The 25,071-nt window shown below is 52.3% G+C and overlaps 1 protein-coding gene across 4 annotated transcripts in view; it reads right to left on the reverse strand.

Moving 5' to 3' along the window:
• The window catches only part of KANK3 (KN motif and ankyrin repeat domains 3), a 47,682-nt gene extending 27,262 nt beyond the window's left edge, over positions 1-20,420 (reverse strand). For 3 of the 4 annotated variants that reach the window (XR_004643720.1, XM_034755080.1, XM_034755078.1), the window contains exon 1: positions 20,274-20,420. The gene's annotated coding sequence lies outside the window, so the exon portion shown is untranslated. Of the gene's footprint in view, positions 1-18,269; positions 18,295-20,273 lie in introns of those variants that run through there. The other variant, XM_034755079.1, reaches the window with a different exon arrangement.
• Positions 20,421-25,071: the final 4,651 nt, after the last annotated feature.

Raw genomic sequence — 25,071 nt, forward strand, 5'->3', positions numbered from 1 at the left:
TGAGGGTGACTATTACGGAAAGACTCTGCCAGCCTCCAGGGCAAGGCAGGGGGTGGGAAACTCTCTCCAAGGAGGACTGACAGGGGTCGTGGATGGGCTAAGAGATCTCCAGCATGATCAGAGATGTTTATTCTTTAAACACTGCAGCACATTTACAAGAAAAACCCAGTGTTGGGGAGGGGAAGGCAGGTTTTGTCTGATAGCTGCAATACTTGCGGCTGGCAGCAGGGGACACCATACTCCGCTCCTGATCAGAAAGGAAGAAAATCAGAGCCGGGAAGCTGCTGAGAGCAGGATTAGCGTCAGCCTGTGAGAACAGGACATGCCATACCAGACCTTGTGTGTCACACAGCCGTGGCCCAGACGGGGTCAGAGCAGAGTCCAGCTAGGCCAGGATCCTGTGGCCAGTATCAGGTGTTTCAGAGGAAGATGAAAGAACCCCCTAGTGATCCTGCTCATAGGAAACGTTTGTTCCTACTCCCTGTCACTTAGTGGTTGGCTTATACCCTGAAGCTGGAAGGTTTATAACCCATCTGCCCAGTGTGACGATGGATGTGCCCATTATCCATAGAAATGTCAGTTCTTGGTTTGAGTCCTGCTCTAAGCACTTGGCCACAGTGATATCCTGTGGCAGTGAGTTCCGCTGGTCATTGGGTGGGGAAAGCATTCCCTTTGATCATTTGCTGATCTTTCAATTTCTTTGAATAGCTACTTTCTCTTGAGTTATATATGGTCATGATGGAGGGGCAGCCAGGCCAAACCCGAGTGGTGCTGCATATAGAGTGGAACATATATTGAGGAGATATATATACACACATACAGAGAGCATGAACAGGTGGGAGTATGCATCCGAAGAAGTGGGCTGTAGCCCACGAAAGCTTATGCTCTAATAAATGTGTTAGTCTCTAAGGTGCCACAAGGACTCTTGTTCTTTTTGCGGATACAGACTAACACGGCTGCTACTCTGAAACCTGTCATTATGCAAGGCACTGCATTTAGCCGTATGGAGTGGAAATCCATCAACTTCATGAAAAAACTCGTACAGATACAGACAGACATCATATTCCTTTCCAAATGCAAACAGATGGACATCATATCAAAAGGACTAAAGGTAAAAAAAATCCATTACAATCTACATATCACACAGACTATGCTGAGAGACTGTGTCACACACTCTCAAAGAAACTGTGAAACCCCCTGATCAGCATCCTATACAGCAAACAGGGAAAGATTAAGAATGAGCTCTCAAAACTGGATACTCGTATAAAAACCAACCTTCCACACAAACTTCCTCATGGATAGACTTTACAAAAACTAGACAAGCCATTTACAAGACAAACTTTGCCTCTCTACAAAGGAAAAAGGACACTAAACTATCTAAACTGCTACATGCCACAAGGAGCCACAACAGTAGTTCCTTTAACCCACCCAGCAATATTGTTAATCTTTCCAGCTATACTCTTAGCCCAGCAGAAGAGTCTGTCCTATCTCGGGGCCTCTCCTTTTCCTACATGCCTCCAGCTTCCATCCAGGACACACCACACGATCCATTGTCTACAGCCAAGCTCTAAGATATAACCACATTTGCTCCAATCCCTCAGATAGAGACAAGCACCTACAAGATCTCTATCAAGCATTCTTAAAACTACAATACCCACCTGCTGAAGTGAAAAAACAGATTGACAGAGCCAGACGAGTACCCAGAAGTCACCTCCTACAAGACAGGCCCAACAAAGAAAATAACAGAACACCACTAGCTGTCACCTTCAGCCCCCAACTAAAACCTCTCCAGCGCATCATCAGAGATCTACAACCTATCCTGAAAGATGATCCTTTACAGACCTGTCCTCACTTACAGACAACCCCCCAACCTAAAGCAAATACTCACCAGCAACCACACATCACTGAACAAAAACACTGACCCAGTAACCTATCCTTGTAACAAAGCCCGATGCCAACTCTGTCCTCATATCTATTCAAGTGACATCATCATAGGACCTAATCACATCAGCCATACCATCAGGGACTCGTTCACCTGCACATCTACCAATGTGATATATGCCATCATGTGCCAGCAATGCCCCTCTGCCATGTACATTGGCCAAACCGGACAGTCTCTAGGCAAAAGAATTAATGGACACAAATCTGACATCAGGAATCATAATACTCAAAAACCAGTGGGAGAACACTTTAACCTGTCTGGTCATTCAATGTCAGACCTGCGGGTGGCTATTTTACAACAGAAAAACTTCAAAAACAGAAGAATGCATCCGAAGAAGTGGGCTGTAGCCCACAAAAGCTTATGCTCTAATAAATTTGTTAGTCTCTAAGGTGCCACAAGTACTCCTGTTCTTTTTGCGGATACAGACTAACACGGCTGCTACTCTGAAAAAGGATTCTTAAAAGAATGGGCCAGACGAGACTGAACTGTTGGTTGGGTGAGTTTCCCAGGAAATACTTGGGAGGTGGGGAATGCAGATTACCCACCTCTGGACTCAGCCTTTCCAAGCAAGGCCTTGCAGAGAACCCCACTGTCTGTCTGGTTACTTACTCACGGGCTCTGCAGACCACACACACAACATTGGCTAAAAGGGCATCTGCAGAGTCATGGGTGGGCTTGTGCTGAGTTAGGAGCTGTTCTGAACTTGTGACCACAGAAAAATTCCTGGATGGGGTTGGGAATAAGTTTACTGGCATGGGGGGAGGTTCTTATTGTTTTCAGTGTGGTGTTTTCTCTGTAATGCTTCAACCTTAAGAATAAATGTACGTGCTTAGACAGTGCTGAGGTAACTTGTGCCTGTGGTAATTATGCCAGTCATCAAAGCCTTCAAAGAGTGAGCAAAGACCTGTTCAAGCCATCGGTCTTGCTGTGGAATAACCCAGTGTAGGCAGGGAACTGTGCAGCGGGGAAAGACCTTGGTGAGGAAGGAGACAGAGGCAGGTCTCCGCCCCAGAGAGAGGCCAGCTGAGGAGTCAGATGCCTACAGTGGGTTCCCACGAGGGGGGAAATAGAGCTGCCATTGCCCAGACTATGCCAGGGCTGAGAGCTCTGTCCTACCCACGGGGTAAATCCATTCAAGATTGGGTGGTGCTCAGATCCCACGGTGATGGAGCTAGGTAAGTACCTTCGAGGAAATCTCTGACCCATCGTGCTAGGTTCTGCAGAAATGTGACGATTCCTGACCCAGGGAGCTTAAAGATAAGAGCCACCAGACCGGAGAGGTCCAGCCGAGCAGTAACAATCCTAGCAGGGAGTGGTAGTGCAGACTAGCTGTGTGAGCCAGGCATGGGAGCAAGAAGCCAACCAGCAGCCTCAGCCAGGGGTCATCGTCAATCACCCCCTGCAGTTGTCTGCAAGCATCGGGGCAGGGATGAGTTTCTAGACGTCTGAGCAGCCTCAGACTGGGCCGACGACCGAGCCGTGAATGAAAGTGCTGGGTCTCTGCAGCTAGCCCGCCTCCTAGTGCCACTAGCCATCGCAGTGTGAGAACGCAGCGGGGGTCGGGAATTCCCAAAGTGGAGGGCGCAGCAGTGCCCAGATCTCCAGCTTCTTAGCAGTTCAAAGGTACCTGCGGTTGGTGCGGAATCTGGTTGCCTGCACCCGGGGCCATGCCAGGGCAGTGATGCTCTCGCTGCTGATCAGAAATATCACACCTCCGCCAGGGAGCTGACTGTCAGCAAGCGGCCCGAGAGCCCAGATCTCAGCGCTCCCAGTGGGTGGACACGACACAGCTGCCGTGTGGGCTGCTAAGAGAAGAGGAGGGCTTGCTCTCTGGAACAGCCGGCTCACAGAGTCGCACCTGCTTTGGGTATTGCCAGCAGAAGAGCTTCAAACCAGCTCCCTCTGACAGCAGAGAATATTTTTTCAGACACGCTGGCAAGCGAGTCCCCTGGCTCTAAGCCCTATAATTACACGGCTAATCACAGACATTAGACAGCAGCCTAATGCAGCCTGCCAGTTCCTCGAGGAATCAGTTACATTCACAGAGAACATGCATTTGGAGCTTGTGTGTGTTTCCTTGTTTATAGGCCCCATCTGCCTAGAGAAGGAATGCTACCTACTGGCCCAAGACGGGAGGTTTGTAACCTTACCGCTGCTCGTGGGCATCCATTCACCAGTCCCGTGCCCCTGCTTGCTACAGCTGTACAAATATTCCTTCCAGGCTTCATCTGAGCTTTTTGTAAAGTCCTCCAGCCCAGAGGTTCTTCCCAGGAGCTCTGCAGGTGCTCCGCCGCGCCTGCGAGCACAATATAGTAACAGCTATCTGCTGTTTGCTGGACTCCACCCAAGGCCTTTGAGCGCATCTGGCACATGGCAAACTTGCCAGTTTTACAGATGGAAGGGCCTTCAACCTCTGCCCGGGGCCCTCCCTGTCCTTCCCAGCTGCTCACTGAGCAATGTCCCACATCCAGACATTCATGGAAATGGCAAAAGTCACCAGCGCTCAACCAGGGGACCAAGTCCCTTGGGATCTGTACATAAAGGGGCTCCTAGTCCTGCCTGAACGGTGGGGTTAGCAGCCAGGTCTGCACACCATCCCCTTCCCTCCCAGTCTGGGCCGGTGGAGACTGGGAGCCACACATGGGGACGGGATGTAAGGAGTAGGTCAGAGTCACCGCGAGAAGCACACACTGCGACTGGCACTGGCTCCAGCTACAGACCGGCTTCGAGGTGCAGCCCCTGGACAGCGCATGGCAGGGATCCAGCCTCCAGGGGCCAGGGCGTGCCTGCAGGAGGAAAGGTCACAACCTGCTAGCCAGGTGCAGCTGAATCAGTGCCCTGGGCACCTGGCAGGTGCCGAGACACTGATCGGTATCCAGGAAGTCAGACTCCCCCAGCCAACAGGGCTGGAACAACCTTTGCCAGGCCAAGCTCTGACAGGTACGGCCTGGTGCCACAGCAGTGGGGCAGCCCCGAACCTCTCCTTCCCCCTGAATCTGTGTCTGGGTTTGTTCTGCCCCTCCCCCAATCGGTTAGCCCTATTTGTCCAGTCTGAGTCCCAGGCAGTTAGCAGCCACTCAATTTCCCACTTCTCCAGGGCCTGATCCAGATCCCACCGTGTCTCTCCACTGACTTCAGTGGGAGTCAGATCAGACCCTCTGCCGGCACTATGTCTCCTTGGCATCCACCCCCTGCCAATTCCGGGAGGCCAAGCCAAGGCTCCGGGATGCTCTGATGCTCTCTCATGGGATGAGTCGTCACAGCTTCCGCCTCCAAGCCCATCCCAAAGCTCTCGCATGCTCTGCCCACTATTATCAGGAGCGGTGTGGTGCAGACAGACCCTGCTGCATGGAGCTCTGGGCCAGGCACTTTCCCCCTCCCAACTGCCAGGCAGCGAGTTCACAAGTTAAAGCCGAAAAGGCCACAGCCTTGTTCTTCAGAGCCTATTCTGGACAGATGGAGGCTGAGGGGAGCAGCCAGCACGGAAACCCAGCAGTCACCTTGGATTTTCCCCAGCTGCTGCAAGGAAACACCGGGACCATGAGAATAACATTGCTTTCCTTCCCCTTGCCCACAGCTCTGCAGACTCTCTCCAGGCACACAGCAGCCCTGCAGAACCCCAGCGCCTTCCGCAGCCAGCAAAGTTCTCACACTTTTTGTCCTCCTGAGAGACTCAGGCTCCCAAACACACTGGATTAGATTTTGCTCCCAGTAACATCCCCACTGAATTCAAGTGGGTCACTTTAGATTTACACTAGTGTCATTGACAGCACAGTTCAACTGCACCAAGGCCGGAGCTCCCAGATTTTGCAGGGCATTTCACAATGCACCTCAATCAGGTTCCCTGTTCTGCAGAGGACAGACAGACCAACCTACCATTCAAATGCTTTGTAGCTTAGGGGGAAGTGCACTGAACTGGGAACAAGGAGACCCTGCACTCGAGTATCCCACCTACTGACTGCTGTAAATGTCTCTATGCACTTCCCAGCTCTTGCAAACGAGCGAAGCCCCATGTCCTGTTCTAGGCAGTACCATTCCCTCATTTGATAAACATGCTAAATGAGAGGTTACCCAAAATCATTTCTGGCAGAGTGCAGAATAGAACCCAGGTTTCTGCTACTCAGCCACATTGCCTTCCAGGCTGATTGTACCAGATCTATGTGTGTGGCTATCCTGTCTCTAGCCACTAGATCATGCTACCCTCCCAGAGCCAGGAAGAGAAGCCCAGGTTCCCGATCACTTGCATTCTACTGCTGTCTGGCAAATAACTGTGTAACCCACTGGCAAGGGGTATGTCACACCCCTCTAGTGGTAAGTCCACAAAGAATATGAGTTGCCCCTTCACCCCACGTGGTAGAGGTCTGGGGATCTGAAAGTCCTGTGTTCAAAGCACTAAGCATGGGCCATATGGGGAGAGCTTACAGCTGCTCAAGACAAAACTTCTGGTTTCCCAGTTTCCTCTTTCAGAAAAACATGGATTATTGCACCGACACCGTGAGAAAATAACAGCTTCTATAGCAAGTAACAGTCATAATCTGGCACTTGTGGTGGGACATGCAACAAAGCCCAGATTCCCACATCTGCAGGGCCGGCTCCAGGCACCAGCTTACCAAGCAGATGCTTGGGACAGCCAAGGGGAAGGGGCGGCATGTTGGGCTCTTCAGCAGCGGGTCCCTCGGCCCCTCTCGGAGGGAAGGACCTGCCGTCGAATTGGCCCGAAGAAGAAAGCGGTGCGGCTGAGCTGCCGCCGATCGCAATCGCGGCTTTTTTTTTTTTTCCCTGCCGCTTGGGGCGGCAAAAACCCTGGAGCCAGCCCTGCACATCTGTCATATGTTTATCCATCTAAGGTACATATCTGACCCTCTCACCACAATATCTGAGCACCTGCCAGTCGGTACCGTATTTACCCTCCAACCACTCATGAGGCAGGGCAGATGGGAACTGAGACACTGGGAGCCAGTGACTTGCCCGAGGTCACACCGGAAGTCTGTGGCAGAGCAAGGACTCTCCAGAGGCGGAGTGTAGTGCTCTAGCCTCTGGACCATCCTTCCTCTCAGGGGAAAGAAGCCATGGATTTCCACAGCCTGTGCCACACACTGGCAGGTTTAAAGGCTGAGAGGACGTTACCACCCACAGTGTCAAACTCTGATGCAGTGGAAAGGTGGTTATATAAATCTGGGGCAGGGAGGTCTCCTGGCACCCCCATGCAGAGGTGCTGCTCTGGCCCCACCCTGGGAGCGGAGGGGCACTGTGCATTTCAAACATGGGCAGAGTAAATTCTCCTCCCCTGCACCGGGCCTATGCACAGCTTCTGTTCCTTTCCGAGGGCTCAAGTGGGACATACAAGGAGCACAGGACTCGGGCTGGCCCCAGGCACGGGGTGAACCCCACCCTATTTGCACCTACTGCATGGGAAAGGAGGGGAGGGAGATGGACATTCTCTGGCAGCAAAGCCAGGAGAACTGCCTTGACAGAGCCCCTCACACAAAGGCTCCTGCTGCGGGGATTGCGGCTTGAGGGCGGCCGCTGGCTCATCACACGCTCACAGGAGGCAGGACTAGTTCAGTCTCTCTGCTCGCTTAGACAGAAAAGCCTGGTGCCGTTATCTGCCAGAGCCCCGCCAGGCTCTGGGACACACCGCGAGGAATCAGACAGACAGACTCCTTAAAATAACCCCAGCAGGCTGCCTCCCCGCACTGCCGGGCCACATCCACTGACCTGAGTGACCGAAACAAGTGTGTGCTGCTTCTTACTCCTGGTAGCTCTGCCGAGCCAGCCCAGGGGGAGCGAGCAGGGGGTGATCACCCTGCCTCGGGATTTCTTACAAATCCAAGCTAATAACAAATCAGCCAGTGACGGGCTTGTTCATTACGTTCCACTTGGTGACCTGTGCAAACCCATCCGCACCGAAGGGATTGCACAGGAGTCACCGGGGCCTACCTTGGTGCAGAATCTCTGTTACTGGGAGGGCCCAGCTTGGCGCTCAGAGGCCAGGGGACACAGAGCTGACAGAGCCAGCTCTTAAGCTTCCCTGCCGGCAGCCCCTGGTGCAGAAGGAATCTTGGGGGCGAGGAGGAGTGGCTGGAGCACCTCACAATCCATCTGGGCACAGCTTTGTGGATGGTTCCTCAGGGACCGCTACTGGCTAGCGCACATTAGAGCATTCCCCAGGCCAAGCAGAGAAACATGCAGCAGTAACCATCTCCCTAAGGGGCTTCTCCATCCCCTAAGGCTCCAGTCACAACATGACCCTGTATTTTCTCCTGTTTGTCTTCATCTGGTGTACCCATGCTCCCTGCCCTCCAAAGGGCATGTCTATCTGCCTGCCTGTCTGTCCAGGCATTTCTACTGCACTCCTCAGCATGGTAAGTGTGTTAGAAACCTGGCCACATATGGGCCTTTAGAGAAAGACCTGCTTTAAACCACTTTGGGGTGATTTTCAAAAGCACCTTGGGGATTTAGGAGCACAAATGCCATCCAAAGCCAAAGAGATTTAGGACCACAGTTTCCTTAGGTGTTTTTGAAAGCATCAGAGCATGCTGGGAAACCACTAACCTCCTTATACCTAGATCTTAACACTCCTTCCTCCAGCAGACTCCAGGACAGGCTGACCCTCCCGGAGGGGTTCGCACCCGGAGAATAAATCAAACCAGAGGAAAAGGGACAGTGACAGACCAACAGCTATGTAGCCATCTCTTGCATCACAATTAATTACCCTGCTTCCTGAGAGAAGGGAAACAGAGGAGCAGCTCCCATCCGCTGGGAAACCTGGCTCTCTCCTGTGCGGGGAGCATGCCAGGAAAAACCTTCCGCACTCCATCGCAGACTTCCTGAGGAGCTTCAACCTTCAAACAAACCATCTGGGAGACAATCCAGGACTCAGCCACTCTGCCTTTGAAAATATCCCCAGCTGCCTTGTCCTCCCTCCTGCCCTCCAGCCAGAACCTGCATCCATGTCGTCTGCCAGCCATGGAGAGTGGGTTTCTCCTAGAGTCCAGTCCCATCTCACAGCACATCGCAGTCACAGGCAAAGAGTCCTGGCATGTCAGCGGTTGCCCTGCACAGGAAGCTGCCAGGAGGCATCCTAGCAGAGTCTGTTCTCCTCGGAGCTAGGCTCCAGATGAGCATCCCCCTGCATCACTCTGCTGCTGTGATCCGGACCCTCCCTGCCCCTGTTGCATGGCAACATTCCCAAAGGAGATTCTGGCCAGCCCCTGTGCAGAGGTGCGAGGGGTCGGGGATTCCTAGTCTCCTCTCCTAGCTACCCAGGTACCTGCTAGCAGAAATGGGACACTAGACTGGCAGAATTGCTATAGCCTCAAGGTGCCACAGAATTGGTGAGGGCAGCCTTGACGTATTTATTCCAGCTGGTTTAAACTGATACCACTGTTATGTGTCGATCAACCCTGGGGAGAAATTACATTGACTGGAAGATCATGGCCCGTGTCACAGATCCACGGGATTGGGGCTACGCCCCCAGCTTTGGAACAGTCTCTAGGATGAACCCTTCAGTGTGGCAGACCCCCGAGGGGTGCCACTCTTCCTCCAGAGAGCGCCACACCACCCCCTCCTTAGACTGGACCGGGCCTGCAGCCCTCCGGGTTCACCCCCTGAGCTCTGTTCAGCGAGTCCGGCTGAGACGTGTGCACTCTGCAGGCATTGCTGCAGCTCACCAAGCATTTGCAGTGACACTCACAGTGCTGTCAAAACAGTCGGGATTTTTCCTTAACTGGAAGGCAGCATGGTAAGTCCTTAGCTTAGCAGAGAACTGAAGGTCCAAACAGAGACCATCCTGGTCAGCCCAGAGCCCAGCCGAGCTGCAGTGAACCCCACTGTTCAAGCTCTGTCGGTCTGTGGTGAGAGCCCCGACTCCTTCCAGCAGCCAGCTCTTGTGCCCCACCTCACCCCGCCCAGTCCTTTGTTCTCAAGCTTCCCTGATGAGAGGTGGGGAGATCTCTCCCCGGTTAATGCTAGGTGTCAGTGTCTTAATGGATTTTCCACTGGTATGGGGTCGGCCTCAGCCAATCTTTTTCCAATGACCCATCCATGCTCAGACCGCTGGACAACATTCATACCCATGTCTCTTCGCCTGCCCTGAGAACAAGTTCTGTCCCACCCACTGGGTAACAGTACAGCATATAGGAGAAACTGAGGCATACATAGGATTCATGAAAATGTTACAGAAAATTCCCAGGTCCTCACAACCAGGATCTCTTGTCTGACTTTTTTTTTGAAAATCAGAACCACATTTGCTTTCTCCAGTCTCCTGGTAGCTCCATGGTTTTCCATGACTTTTCAGTCGTCCGTGGTACAGTACCACATTTCTTAGCGCATTCCCTCGTTGTTCTGGGATGTGAACCAGACAATCAAGACGGATTTGAATAAGTTATCATTCTCTGGAGGTTCTGTGCTTTCTCTTCATCAGTCTCTCTTTTACCAGGTCTTCATTACTTACTCGTTGGCCAAACTTCTTTTCAATATTTCTCTTGTTGAAGACAGGTTCTTAAAGAGCAGTTCAGCATCTCAGCCATTTTCATAGATGATAAAGCGAGAAGGGACCATTGTGGTCATCTGGTCTGACCTCCTGTATAACGTGGGCCAGAGAACTGCCCCCAGATAATCCCTTTTTGAACTAGCCCAGTGGTTTCCAACCTTTTTTCATTTGCGGACCCCTAAAATTTTTCGAATGGAGGCGCGACCCCTTTGGAAATCTTAGACTTAGTCTCCCCCAGAGGTCCGTGGACACAGGTTGAAAAGCACTGAAGTGAAGCATCTCTGTTAGGCCTCGCACTGGTTACTGTTCTTGGTTAGGTCACTAAGAGCTTGTCTAGAGTAGAAAAGTTGCAAAGGTTAAACTACATCTTTTAAAACTAATCTAGTTAAACCAGCGCAAACGCCTCATGTAGATGCACTTAAATGGGTTTAACCCATTCTTAAATTGCTTTGGCTTGCACAGGTAAATTACTGAATGAAGCTAAACCACCTGAACTGAGGGGTTAGCTGGTTTAACTGTGTTTGCATTAGGGGGTTTCACCAGTTGATTAGATCTATTTAAAATGGAGATAGTGAGAATGGTCTTAGTGGCTGCGAATGTGCTAGGAAGCTGGGTGCATCTAAAACCTTGCTCTTTTCATCAGAGAATCTCAAAGCAATTTACAAACAAGTCAGTTTGTAACTGATGGAGAAACTGAGGCACAAAGTGGTGAAGTCACTTGCCCAAGGTCATTCAGCTGGTCAGTGGGTGGCAAAGCTGCGAACAGAATTTCAGGTCTCGTGAGTCTCAATCCAGTGCTCTCCCCACTAGGCAGCACCCCCCGCCCCCCGTTATTGGGGTACAGTGGGGCGATCTGCCATAGCCACATTGCACTGCAGAGGCAGCAGTGTTAATCCAGGTGTACTGTTCTTTAGTTTACTCCTTTCTTGGACCGGTTGACACATTCAGGAACAATCCAGAATAAGAGTGCACAGAGCTGAAACCAAAAGGGGCCAGACGTCACTGAGGCAGGATCCCAGCCCCTCTACCAGCCATTTCAGCAGGTGGCCATGGCACCTGGGGCAGAGACCCCACCCTCTGCAGCCCTGAATCCAATCAAGCCTGTCTGCAAAGAGCCATGCCTGCCCGGGGAGAGCACAGTGATCCATGTGTTGGAGACACGTGGCATCAGCTGCCCCAGTCAAACATTAACCAGCACCGTCCACGGCAGCAGCTCTGGCAAGGTCCCTCTCCACCGCACAGCTACCTTTTCTGAGGAGGGGTCACAAGCTCTATTACAGTAGCAGACAGTGCCGCACTGCATGAGACAATCCCTGCCCCAATGACCAAACAGTCTAGCCTACCCAGCAGGATGGGCAGCAGAGCCAGGGAGTGCCCCAGGGTCATGCCCAAGGCCAGTGGCAGAGCCAGGATTAGAACCATGTCTCCTGACTGCCAGCCCAGTGACTCCAGTGGCTCAGCCCCTCGCTCCCACTGGCAAACAACTGACTTCAGTTACTCCCCAGTTAGCCCAGCAGGAGCAAGAGGAGAATCAGGGACCCTGCTTAGAGGCCTCGCTGGGTCACTCCTTAGCACACAGGTCGCTGCACGCTCACCAGCGCCTCTCGCCATCACAACAGGCTAGAGGGGACGCCACAGACCCGTGACTCAATGGGCTTGGGGGGATATAAGGGGCTCGCCCATCTCAGGCGTTCCTTCACACCTGGGAGGAGTTCTAGGCCAGGCTTTCAAGGGCTCAGAGCCCAGCTCTTCAGGTGCCTACACAAGAGACGAGAATTTGAAAATCTGGCTACTTTCACCTTTCAGCACGCGCACACTGGACCTTCCCACCGCCCCCGCTGCGTCTGAGCAAACGCCCCTGGTTTGGAAGTTTCCTGGCCTTCGCTCTCAGCACGTCTCCGCTGATGCTGGGCAGGTCTGTTCTCCAGTTTCCTGCTGCTCGGGGGTTTCTCACACAACAGTGTTAAGTCACCTCCAAGCCCTTCTTTGGCACTTTCCACGGACCCCGCTAGAGAGGAAGCTGTGCTGTTATTTTGAAAGGCAGGGGTGGAAACAGAGCCCCCCCCGGCTCCCTCGGACACAAGAACATGCTTTGCTCGGCTCTTTCTCCTCGTCTCGGATGTTTAGACGGGGTTCGTCAGCTGCCCAAGCAGTCACTAGCTCTGGGTGTGCTGCCCTTCTCTGGCCTTTGGGGGGACAGTTCATGGAGCTCCCCCTGATTTTCCAATCCATCCCCCCCGGGAGTTCGAAGGGCTGGACTGTTCTTGAGCAGTTGGCCTCGGCCAATTTGCTAGACTATAAAAATGAAAAAACTCTGTGGCCGTCTGTGCAAAGCTCAGAAAGCAGGGCCAGCTCCATACAGCATCACTGGAAACCCTCCCGGGCCAGGCAGTGTAGAATTCAATGCAGCCCAGCTCCCATAAACACTTCCACCGTGAGTCACATTCCCAAACCACGTACAATGGCAGGAAACGTCCAGGGAGCCAGCACTGTGGAATGTGCAAGTGGAACAGAGCCTGGACGCAGACTCTGCACTTCTCGCCTGGCAAGCAGCAGGTGTGTGGAGAAATCTGGGGGCTCCTGGGGCCTGATTCCAAGTCAGTCGAGTGACACTGGCACAAAGCATTGTGGACAGACCAGGCCCCGGGTCTCTGTCTATTTCTCTGAATGTTCCTTGCTGTGTTTTTAATGGCCACAAGTGAGGTCTCAAATCCTCTGCAGCACGCTGCACCTAAGTTATGCAGCAGGCTCCCACTTTTCTATGGGACCCCCTCTGGATTTATACAGCCCCGCAGGAACCTTCTGCAGCTGTGGCAGGAACAGAGAACTCGCCGCCTCAGCACATGGCAAGTCTGAAGCTGGAGAGGTTCTGTGGCCAGCTGGGGGGTCGGGGGAGCAGCCCTTGCCCAAGGGACAGAAATAAATGTGGAGCCATGCTCTAGCCTTGCAGGCCCTTTGCCCAGGTGCAGACCTTCGAAGGGGGAAGCAGGGGAGCGTCCCAGGAGAAGAGCACCAGGCAGAGAAGAGGCAGTTGGAGGAGGCGAGAGCATTTGTGTGAATTGACCGTGCGGCAAGCAGCTTTGCTGCAGACACTTGAGGATAAGGAGAATCCCGTGGCCATTTGCACAGCTGCGAATCAAGCTACATGTGGAAGGCACTGACCTCAATGAGACCTTCTCCTCCACTCCAGCTCCCCCAGCATCTGCCTTGGCTGGTCTCTAGCTCTCTGCCCCGACACAGTCTCATCCTCAAGAATCCCAAAGCTCTTAAAACGTCCCCCGATCGCCTGTTACTGTACATGAAGCACTGAGCCTGCCCTGAAATGCAGCCATGTTGCTATCCGAGATGGAGCTGGCTCCCAAGAGGGGGTTGCAAGGAAAAGACTGGCCATTACTCATAATGATATGTGGTGAGATGTACCGGTCCCATCCAGGGGATGGCAGTAAAATCCTTAACTCAGTGGGTCTCAAACTTTTCACTGGTGACCCCTTTCATATAGCAAGCCACTGAGTGTGACCCCTCTCATAAATTAAAGACACTTTTTAATATATTTAACACCATTATAAATGCTGGAGGCAAAGTGGGGTTTGGGGTGGAGGCTGACAGCTCGCGACTCCCCATGTAATAAGCTCGTGACCCCCTGCGGGGTCCCAATCCCTAGTTTGAGAACCCCTGCCTTAACTCCTGGAGCAGAATGAAGACCTAAGCAGGGATCATTCCTAGAAACTGTGAGCTGACACCCTGCCTGCCTCCTGCCCCACTGGTTTGTATTGGTTTCTTGCCAGGTCCAAACCTTGGCTGCACAAAGCCACCCATTGTCCTTTTTTGACTAAGATCAGGTAGCCGCCAGGCTGAAGGAAGCCGTTTCTCGGAGTCTCTGTTCAAATCCCTGACTGAAAAGATTTACTGTTGTCAGCTGAGGGCCAAGGCCCTGGAATATTGGCTCCATCACACCTTCTGTCTAGAAGAAACGGACTGCAGTGCTGCCAACTCTCGCAATTTTATTGTGAGTGCCGTGATATTGGGGTAAAGCCCCAGCTCCCGGAGCCAGGTGAATGTGGGCAAATCTCAGCTTATAGTTATGAAAAACATCTCTAGCTCTCCTGAATGTGGAGAAAAGCTGGGCATGTGACCCTGGACAATGCAACCTAAAAGCTCAGAAAGCTAAAAAGAAAAAAATCTTTAAAAATCTCATGATGTCAAACCCAATCTCTTATTTGAGGGCCTGACCCCTGGTTCTTGACCATTTGAGATCAACCGTACTGTGATAGCTTGAACGCTGCATGGAAACTTAACTCTGAATTTTCTGGCTTTCCAGACTGCAGGGGGTCTGGCTGGGCTCTGTGTGTTTTGTGGGGGAGTCTGGAGTGTGTTGTCATATGGGGATGTGGCTTTTTTAAAAGCTTCAAATTCCTTTAAGCCACTTTCCAAAGAGGTCAGTCTGATGTCTGCTCCCCACAGCTGCAGCACAGCCCAGGAATGCTTCTCTAGGCGATTTCGAGTGGGATAAGTGACCGGGATGGTGGCTCCAGCTGATCCTCGTGCTCCGCCAAATCATTGAGGTCATCAAGAGTGTGAGGGGGACAGTGCCCAGAGCAGCCCCAGGCTGATTTATCTTTGCAAAGCACATTTCCCCTTGAGCTGGGTCATAGAGATAAGCTCTGAAGACCCAGCGCTGAGGCTGTTCCAGAGTTAAAGGGAAACCTCTGAGCAATCAGGCTGCTTCCTCTCCAGTGAGCGGGCAGAAATCCTCACCGAGAGCTGCCAAAGCAAGGCTGGGAACGCCAGGCCCCAGCCAGGCGAGAACAGCGGGAGAAGCTCAGAGCAGGGGAGATGGGCTGGCTGCATCGCTCGCTCGGGCCTGCTTTTCAGAAGGGATGGCCACCTGTAATGCTGGCTGCCATCTGCGCGCTCGATGTCGAAGATTCGTCTCATGTGGCCTCTCCAATACTGGAGGTTTGCAACCAAAGTAGCCAGCCCTATACCATCCTCTGCGAATCTCTGGGGCTGAATGGTCCTTTTGACGTTCCCAGGATACCACATCCTCCACCCAAGACGATTGTTTCCTCCCTAGTGTTCTCCTGCCAACAACTTCCCCTTCCATTGGCTGTAAACATGCATCCCACTGGACCTCTTACAGTGTGCCCTTCCAATCAAATCGCTCTCCAGAAGCTCTCTGACTCGTGTCTGCACAGTTCCATGGTTAGGCACCCCAAAGCAGTGGCCACTCTTGGAAACATTGGGCCCAAGTGTGTAAAGGTCATTTACGCCTGCAATTAGTTGGGGGCTTAAAAGTGAACTCCCCAGACCTGGAGGCCCATGATGTCCTCTGGAAACGTCTCGTGTGTCCCTCACCATAGAATTCATTGTACTCCGCTGGAGAGCAGTAACCATGCTGGGCAGTACCATTCTGCCCCTCATGCTGGGTACGCAGCAGAGAGGTCCTTCTGTCATGCCCAGACCTAGACCTCTGACCCGAATGTCTCCCTGAGCAATTGCCTTGTTAGCTGTTGTAGCATTGGACCTGCTGCTGAAGTTACAGGCTCACTTGTCAGTAGTTTCTTGTTCCATCTTACAGGCTGGTACCACACGTGGTCTTCTCCACGCATCTGACTTCTCACCTCTTCTCCAGGAGCCACCAGTGACCCTGACACACCACATATCAATCTGCAGGTGAATGCTCCCTGCTTTGTCTGACTGACAGCAGGAAGGTAAGAGTGGTCTGAGATGCCCAGATGTCGTCTCCAAGACAACCCAGGGATATACATCCCAGGCATCTTTGTGAAGGTTCTCAACTATTCCAAAGTTCATTCAGGAGCCAGCCACACCAGAAGGGGTGTAGTTGGTCTGACTCACTGAAGTCAGGACTGGAGGGAAGGAGGCAAGCTTGAATATCCTCAGTCGTCTAATTCCAGGGTGGAGTAATGATTTATGGAGTTATCATCATCACAATCTAACCCTCTTCCTTCTGCAGAACAGTGGGCCTGTCTATACTAATGCAAAAAAGGCATAGCTGCAAAGGGGCTCTTGGAACATCCTGAGCTTGCGACACCTGGGCCAGATCTTCAGCTGGTGTAAGTGGCATGCCGATTACAGCAGCTTGGATCTGGCCCAACATTTCTAGTTATTTAGTTTGATGTATGCACATGCTCCAGTAAAACGGGACATCCATCCATCCCCCTCTCTGCAGGTTCCTGTCAATTCCTGGAATCTACATATAACGATATAGACAATGGCTTGAACCTGAATCAATCCAGCAGCAAAAGCACATTGACCATCTCCCACCGACTGCAGCAGGTGACCCAGGCTACTTGAGACCAATATGGGAGTCAGGAGTAAGGTGTCCATGGATGAAATGGTGGCATTTTACAAAGAGTCAATACCCACTTTCAGCCAGGATAACTCACGATTTACATTACACGAGTCAGAATGTGCACACACAATCTGTGCAAATCTGCATGTTTGTATGTGTGTGGGCACACGTGTGTGTATTTGTATTAATCTGAGAACGTCTCAGTGCAGCAGGGCACACGTATAAGAAGTGTGCTTGCAGTTATTACTACATTGGTTCACAAATACATTTGCATGTGCACACACTTCCTTTGAAGGCATGCAGGTATGTTTACACACCCACGCTGGGTTGACACACATGCATGTTTGTGTCTCCTTGCACATGTAGTGTCTATATGCCTGTATACACAGTATAAACTCTAAACTACCAGCCATGTTTTCATTTTCATTTTCCTTTCCCTTGGGGATGAACATTCATCAGATTTTACAACAGTGTTTAATACCCACATAATTTAACTCTACTACCAGGAACAATCGTGCAAGTTCAAACAAGTTCCTAGGCCGCAGCTTTTCATCAGACACTAGAAAGAGTGTGCCAGTGAACCCCACAGCCACGCATTTCCAGCAGCCCTGAATGGCACTGCTGGACTTTGTAACCAAGGCCCTGCTGCTAAATTATACTTCATACAACCAGGCTTGAGTCAGAACTCACTAACCCTGGGGGGAATCAAGAGTAGCCTCATTGAGAACAATGGAGTCCAACCTGTGTCAAACGGGGGCAAGGGGTTCAGAATCAGGCCCAATGGCTATGAATCGATACTGTGGCTGGGCTAGGAGTCTTGTGAAAGGGTGGGGCAAATTAACTGCTGTTTCACAGTCTGAGACAACATGTTTGTGCTTCAGCAATAAACCTACTGCAGGCAACAATAAAAGCCCTTGTTCTCTCTCCATATTACTGAGCACATGTCCAAAGCTCTGGGAGAACCTTAGCTAACCTCTCCTGCCTTTGTGAGAGAATCTCTCCTTTGCTCTGTTGTGCACCCTCCCCACCTGTATCCTCATTAGCACCAAGGGCTTAGCCCAACGAACTGTGCAGTCACTGACCTGGGCCCCACTACTGCAATATCTCAGGACTTGTGTATGGCGTCGATAAAGGGAGCCTCACAGGTACCTCTCATGTAACCGTCCGTACAATGCCTTGCACTGCTCTGGTGCTGTGTGCATTCTGACTAATAACGGCATTGATGGCAGGTGTATGTGCTTACGGCAGCTGGCGTGTCTCCAGGGGGAGCAATTATCTTGGGAAAGCTAATCTGAGGTGGTTCAGTGGGACATAGAGGCCCGTCACGACCCACATGGCAGGACGAGGTAATCAACAGGATTGCAGCGTTAGTACAGTACAGGGGAAATGGAGGCCTGTCCACCCTGCAGAGTTCAGGCTCACCACAACAGCTGAGGCCATCAAGCCCATAACAACTCTCTCCTCTTTAGAGGATAAAATCAATACAGAAAAGCAGAGCAATTTGGTTGCAACCCAGATACCTTGGGGGAGCTCAAGGCGTTCGCTCCCAAAGTGGGTCTGGCCTGTTCCATTCCTCTGCCTCTTGGAATCCACATACGCTTCCTTAAACACAGCATTTACGGGGTAAATCAGCATAGCTCCTTTAGCTTCAATAGAGCACCAGGGAGTTACACCCGCTCAGGATATGGCCCCACAAGTCTCATCTAACAAGCCTGGCATTTGGGTTCAGTATAGAAAGATCTCCCCCTTCCTGGGGTGGGCATTTACAGCGGACATTCCCTTACGCGAGGGCTGGGCCATTGTAGTCTTTTGAAATGATGGTCCAGAAAACTGGGGAAGAACAGGTTCTTACCCTAACCGGCTTTCCACTTTGTTCCTTTTATTACTGCTTAATAACAGTGGACACCAAATCACCAGCCTTCGCAAATAATCCATGTTCCTGGTATCATTACATTAGACAGACGAGAAAGGACAGAGCAACAGGGGGCTCAGACTGTAGCTGCAGGAACCTGGGCAGTTATGGGAAGTTGGGGATCAAGTCACTCTGCCAAATTCCCACACGAATAGATTCCTAGATCCTCAGCCCTAAAGAGACGACTGTGATCATCTAGCCTGGCCGCGTGTATAGCGCAGGCCACAGAACTTCCCCCAAATCATTCCTAATACCGACTCCCAGCTTTTCGAATAATGTCCAGTCTTGATTTGAAAACTGTAATTGATGGAGAATCCATCACAAGCCCTGGTAAATTGTTCCAGTGGTGAATTACTCTCCCCATTAAAAATATACAGTTTATTTCCAGTTTGACTTTCTCTAGCTTCAACTTGCAGCCACTGGATCACGTTCCACCTTTCTCTGCGAGACCACTCAGAGCTGCCAAACCCCAGAGTGAGCTCCAACTGACAGGGTCCTTCTCGCAAGAATCTGATAGGCGTCTAACAGAGCCACTGGCCAGGGCAGGGAGGGCATTTTTATACGTACCATAGATAGATATGGTGCCTGAGAAAGTATATCATTGACACCCGTACTTCATGTAGGGAATGGCTGATTTGGAGACAGCGAGGCACTTCTGTACAAGGCACGGTAGGAACGTCAGTCACGTAAAACTCGGTCTGTCCACCTCCCTGCATTTCAAACGTGCCCATCACTTGTGGTGTGAAGGCGCCATGGACATAAACGAGCTACCCCATGAATTGGGTGTGAGACAGGATCTCCTCTCTGCCCCACTCCACACAGCCATGGCCAGGGATGGGAGCTCCCCATTAGCAGAGCAGACTGCTCTTTGGGGGCTACCCCGCTCTGTGGCTAGCATTACTGAGCCATTCACAGCAAAGGCAAGGAAGGAAGGAGGAACATAGGCGCTGGAACTAGGGTGCGGGGGGGGGGGCTGTCGCACCCCGGCTTGGAGTAGATTCCAGTCTATACAGGGTTTACAGTTTGGTTCAGTGGCTCTCAGCCTCCCACCATAAAAGTTGTTCCAGTGCCGCTGAGGGGAAACCTCCAGCCCTGGGCTCCTCTCACGAGCTGAGGTTTGGGGATGGAGCCAGGGCTCTGCCCCAGCCCCCGGCCATGGGACAACACCCACCGCAGAGCTCACCAGAGCAGCCCCCGGGAAAGCCCCCCGCCCCGTCAGTAAGGGCAGCTCCAAGCGGGGGCCATTGAGCCCCTCGTGTCTGAGCGCGGAGCCCAGGGGACAGGCTCCAGCCCTGCGGAGCCCACGCGTCAGACACGGACCCACGTGGGGCACCAGCCCGGGCTCTGCAAGGGGTCGGCGGGGAGGAGAGCAGAGCCCGGCGGGGAGCGCATGGGGCAGTGCCTGGCCCTGCTCCGCCTCGGGACCTTTCCCCGAAGTCAGGCACCGGCGGGTCCCCGGCCTCCAGCTGCACCTGTGCACGCGGGGCTGGGCTCGGCGCGGGACTCGCCGGCTCGTGTCGCCGCGCCCGGCAGCCCGGGGACCCCGCAACCCAGCGCCGCGAGCGACCCCCGAGCCCCGGTTCTCCGCGCCGCCCAGAAAATCCCTCCTGACCTGCAGCTGCCGCCTCCCGTCCGGCCCGGCGCGCCCCGCGCAGCGCCCGCGACTCTGCCTGCGGCTCGGCCGGCCCAGCAGTTCCCCTCGCTCACATCTGGCCAATTGCGCGCCAGGGGTGGGACCCGGGACCCGGGACCCGCCCGCGGGCGCTGCCTGCCAGGAATGCGCTCGGACGGGCCGCGGAGCCGGGGTCCGAGCGGCGCTGGGCATTTCCCCATGCCGGCAGGACAGAGCCGCCGCCACCCCTGCAACACCGGGGAGCCCGCGCGAGCTGCCGCTGAGCTCACTCAAGGCGCCGCCTGGCTTGTCAGCGGGGGGTTGGTTCTTTGTTTGCATTACAGCAGCGCCTAGCGAGGGGCCGGGACCCGCCGGTGCTAGGCGCTGTACGAACCAGGCTGGCCTTGCCCCAGACAGCCAGCAATGCAACCCTAGCGCGTCAGCTCTGGGCGCAGGGACTGTACAGCGCACGGTACTTTGTTATTTGCATTAGGGTGACACCTAGGGGACTCCAAGTGAGATCAGGCCCCCACTGCGCCAGGCGCTGCAGGGACACCACCCAATGATTCTTACTGAGACCTTGTCTACATTTAAAAGTGGTGTCAGCTTGGATATGTTGGAGGGTGAGGGGAAAAGATTCCCCTGCAACATAATTGTGCTGGTAAAAGCCCAGTGTAGCGATGAATGTAAGAAGGGCCACACTGGGTCAGACCAATGGTCCATCTAACCCAGTATCCTGTCTCTGGCAAATGCCAGTACCAGATTCAGGAGGAGTGCACAGAACAGGGAAGCTGGAGCATCCACCTCTGTCTTACCCTCCCAGCTTCTGGCAGTCAGGGGTTTAGGGCTGCTCAGAGCACAGGGTTGAGTCCTGGATCATCTCGGCTAATAGCCATTGATGGACCTGTCCTCCATGAACTGACCTAGTTCTCTTTTGAAACCAGTTGTACGTTTGGCCCCCTTTCATCCCTATTTAATGATGTTCTTTTAATGGAAAGTGCCCATTCTCATAAGTGCAGGAGTCTCATTCTTGGGTCTTATGCTTCTAGGGTGATACATGGTAGCAGGATTTGATTAAAATGTAGACACTATTAGCCCATGCCTACGAATCTAGCTCCTGGAGTCACCCAATGAGATCAGTATCTCAGCTATATATTTCTAATCCTCCTCATGGATACAAAGAAAAGCCTAAACTGAGTGTAATCAATACCTGCCTGAGTCTGCTGACAGCCTGAAACAATAGCTTGCAAGAGGTAGAAAGGGCCCAGTTCAGTTTAACTCTGCAACCTGCTCCTACCCTAAGGAGGTATGGGGCAAGGGTACAGGGACAGAGCCACGGCATGAGGTAGTGGCATGGGGCCCCCAGATACCCAGTGGGGGTATGTTGAGGACCATGGGTGGCTGCTGAAGGGCGGAACTCTTGTATCTCAAAGAATTTTTGATCCTTGAGTGAATTGTCATTGTTAGTATGAAGGAGCATGAAAACAGAGGTCCAAACCAAGCTGTAATGTCCTGGCACTGTATACCATTTTTGCAGCAGTTCTATACCTAAGAATGATTTTAGTCAGAGAGACAGTTGAAGACAAAACAGACTTTGCTGGTGGTGTGCTGTGCATCTCCAAAGAACTGCATTAGTGCTGACAGATAAGCATTACTGTAAGTTTTAACTCCTATAAGAAAGACTATCTGAGATAGCGCCATCTGGTGACTCCCAATAGTATTACACTGGCAAATGTTACTCTTAAATTGCTCATTTCAAAGAAGTGAGGAAATTAGAAGGGCCAGTAATAGAAGCCATTAATTAATTAAGATATCCCATCTCCTAGAACTGGAAGGGACCCTGAAAGGTCATTGAGTCTAGCCCCCTGCCTTCACTAGCAGGACCAAGTACTGATTTTGCCCCAGATCCCTAAGTGGCCCACTCAAGGACTGAACTCACAACCCTGGGTTTAACAGGCCAATGCTCAAACCACTGAGCTATCCCTCCCCCCAATCAGCCATCTCTCTGTGTTCTTTATTCCTAAATTCTATTTCTATTTAATTTTTCCTAAATCTATATAGACACAGAAAGAACAGTTACAAAGGCTGATTAACATTTTATGGTAGAGTTAAACAATATGTACATTACAAAGCATGCAGGAACTAGTATGAGCATTAATTAAGAAAATGATTTACAAAATTCCAAATGACAAGAATAGACTCATCCTATTATCTGAGGCATACATGCTTATGAACATACCCCTTATAAACAGAGACCAGAGATCTGTGCATAATTAGAAAGGCTCCTACAGGGCAGGCAATGTAACCCTGTGCCTAAGTTTCCCCATCTGTAAAATGAGGGTAACAATACTTCCTTTGTAAAATGCTTCGCAATCAATGGATGTAAAGCACTGTACTAGGTTAAGCTATTGTTTAAGGTACATTTGAATTGCTGCTGTCATGCTCATGTGACAGCTGCCATCTTGGCCAACACACCGTGGATGGAACTGGGAGCCAGTACAGCTCAAAGCACAACTGCTAGCATTCCTTAGGCAGGGCTCTACCCCGCTCTCCTCTCTGGACAGGCACAGAGGAGCCCTGGTAACAACTCACCACTCAGTACTGGGTTTACAACGGCACTAGTGGCACCATGGAGCCAAGTCCATGCTCAGAGGGGGCCCTCTTGAACTACATCCTGAGACTCTGCCAGCCCACTGGCTCCCCCAATCCATCACTTGCTCCTCTCTGCCCCCTGGCCAGACCCCAGTGCACCTCCAGCTCCGGGCACTCTCTGCTTTCCACCACCTGTCTCCCTGGAGCTGAGCCACCTGGGACTGGTGCGGAAGCCTGGCCAGTCTCAGCAGTCAGGAGGGGGGAACAGTGTGGGGGGCTTGGCTGGGCCCCTCCAGGCAAGTGGTGCCAGGCCCACAAAAGGTTAATCCGGCCCTGTCACCAGTGGTTACACTAGGTCTGCCTTTTCTCATGCTGTTGGTAATGGGATCCTGTGTGTCCACCAAGCTGTGGGTTAATCAAGGCAGATTCAGCATTAACATTGTTTGTGATACTTTTGGGAACATTTAATACTTGAATGAGTGAGTGGGAACTGGATACATCAGTGTGTTAAAGTACCGGAGCCTAAGGAACCTCTCCCCTGGGATCAGTGCAGCCTTTCAAAGCAAGGGGAAGGATATTTGTAGACCGGAGGCTGGTCTGGGAGGGACAATAGACATTCCTGTCTCCGGAAGGACAGTCCAGCCTCCCACTCTGCCTGTGTGGGGGAGACTCACACTTTTAGCTCCATTTTCCTTTGCTCCTGACCAACAGCACAAGTCTCCTCATTTGGAGAGCTGAGGAGACACTCTAGGCTGCACTTGGCAGGATCTTTAGGGTCAGAGGCCTCCAGGACTCTACAGAGATGTAGCCTAGACAGTTTTCAAGCAGGGGCCTGAGACCCTCCAGGGAGGATCAGGACCTCCCTCTCTTTCATTATGGCTGGATGGGAGGAGGGTCCCAAAACTCCCTTGTATTGTAACATGGGGTCACGGTCTGGAAAAGGTCAAAAGTCGTGCCCTGCAGCACAAATCCCCCCATCTACCCATGCCATAGACTCAGAGCTCCCAATGGTATTTCTAAACACAGGTATTTTGGTTATTTAAGAAATGGTATTTCAGTCTAAATCTGCAGGGCAGTTACTGCTCGTTGGGGCTGTCGGCCTGCCAAGGTTGGCTTTCGGACGCTGAACTGTTTTTAAAATTGTCCTAGGGTAAAAGACATCTTAAGAGTGGCCCTGTAATGATGGCATCATTACTTCCATGTTTACTGACTTTCAGTAATTTGCATATAAATGCACCAGCCAGCTTTGCACTCAGTCTGGGACCTGAGAGTCAAGCTGGGTTCCTTCCTTCTTGCAGAATAAATGTTCTACAGGCCAGGTTCTACCCCCACTGACCGCTGCCTCCACTGTGTTTGCACACGCTGCTGAGGTGCGTTAGAAGAGCCCAGGAGAACAGGCCTGCCCAAGAGTCAGGGAGCTGGTCCCAGTTCCCTGACAGCTGACCGGGTTCTCTCAGCCAAAGGAGAGAACCAGGCACAGCACTGTGTTTATTCAAGGCGCACCTGGAAAGAGGCCTGATATCTTCTTTGAGTCGTTGCCTGGCAGTCGCAGCTAATCAGGGATTGTTTATGCTGCACTGCACCCGCCAGGGCCTCCAGCCTGTCAGCTCTCTGGGGACTGGCTCTCCACTGCCCGGCACCTTGCATCCTACTGACTGTGTAAAGAGTGTGTGAAATGCTGTCATTCGGATGTGGATCCATTTCACACTCACTGCGCACAGACGTGAATGGCCACACACGTGCGAGAAGGGGAGAGTCGGGCCCTGTGTTCTGTGCCTGCCCTGTCCCCTGATGCGAAAGCACTGCGTATGCCTGTAAACCGAATAAATAAACCAGCCGAGCAGCAAGGGGGGGTTTGCTGGTCCCCTGCTGAGCTGCTCAGGGTAAGCCCTGGGCAGGATGTCGTCCTGCCCGTTTGTGTCTGCAGGCTTGGGCAGGGGGACGGATGGGACAATTGTTTCCTGAGCTGCAGCATCCAGCCTTGAATCCCTCCCCTCAGGGGATTTTAACACCAGCTGCAGAGCAATGTAAATGACCCCCCCACAGTGCCCCATACACCAGCCCCCCAACTGCCCCAACCCCCACAGTGCCCCATACACCAGCCCCCCAGCTGCCCCAACCCCCACAGTGCCCCATACACCAGCCCCCCAGCTGCCCCAACCCCCACAGTGCCCCATACACCAGCCCCCCAGCTGCCCCAACCCCC

Source organism: Trachemys scripta, chromosome 22 (assembly GCF_013100865.1).
Source record: "Trachemys scripta elegans isolate TJP31775 chromosome 22, CAS_Tse_1.0, whole genome shotgun sequence".
Taxonomy (NCBI): domain Eukaryota; kingdom Metazoa; phylum Chordata; order Testudines; family Emydidae; genus Trachemys; species Trachemys scripta.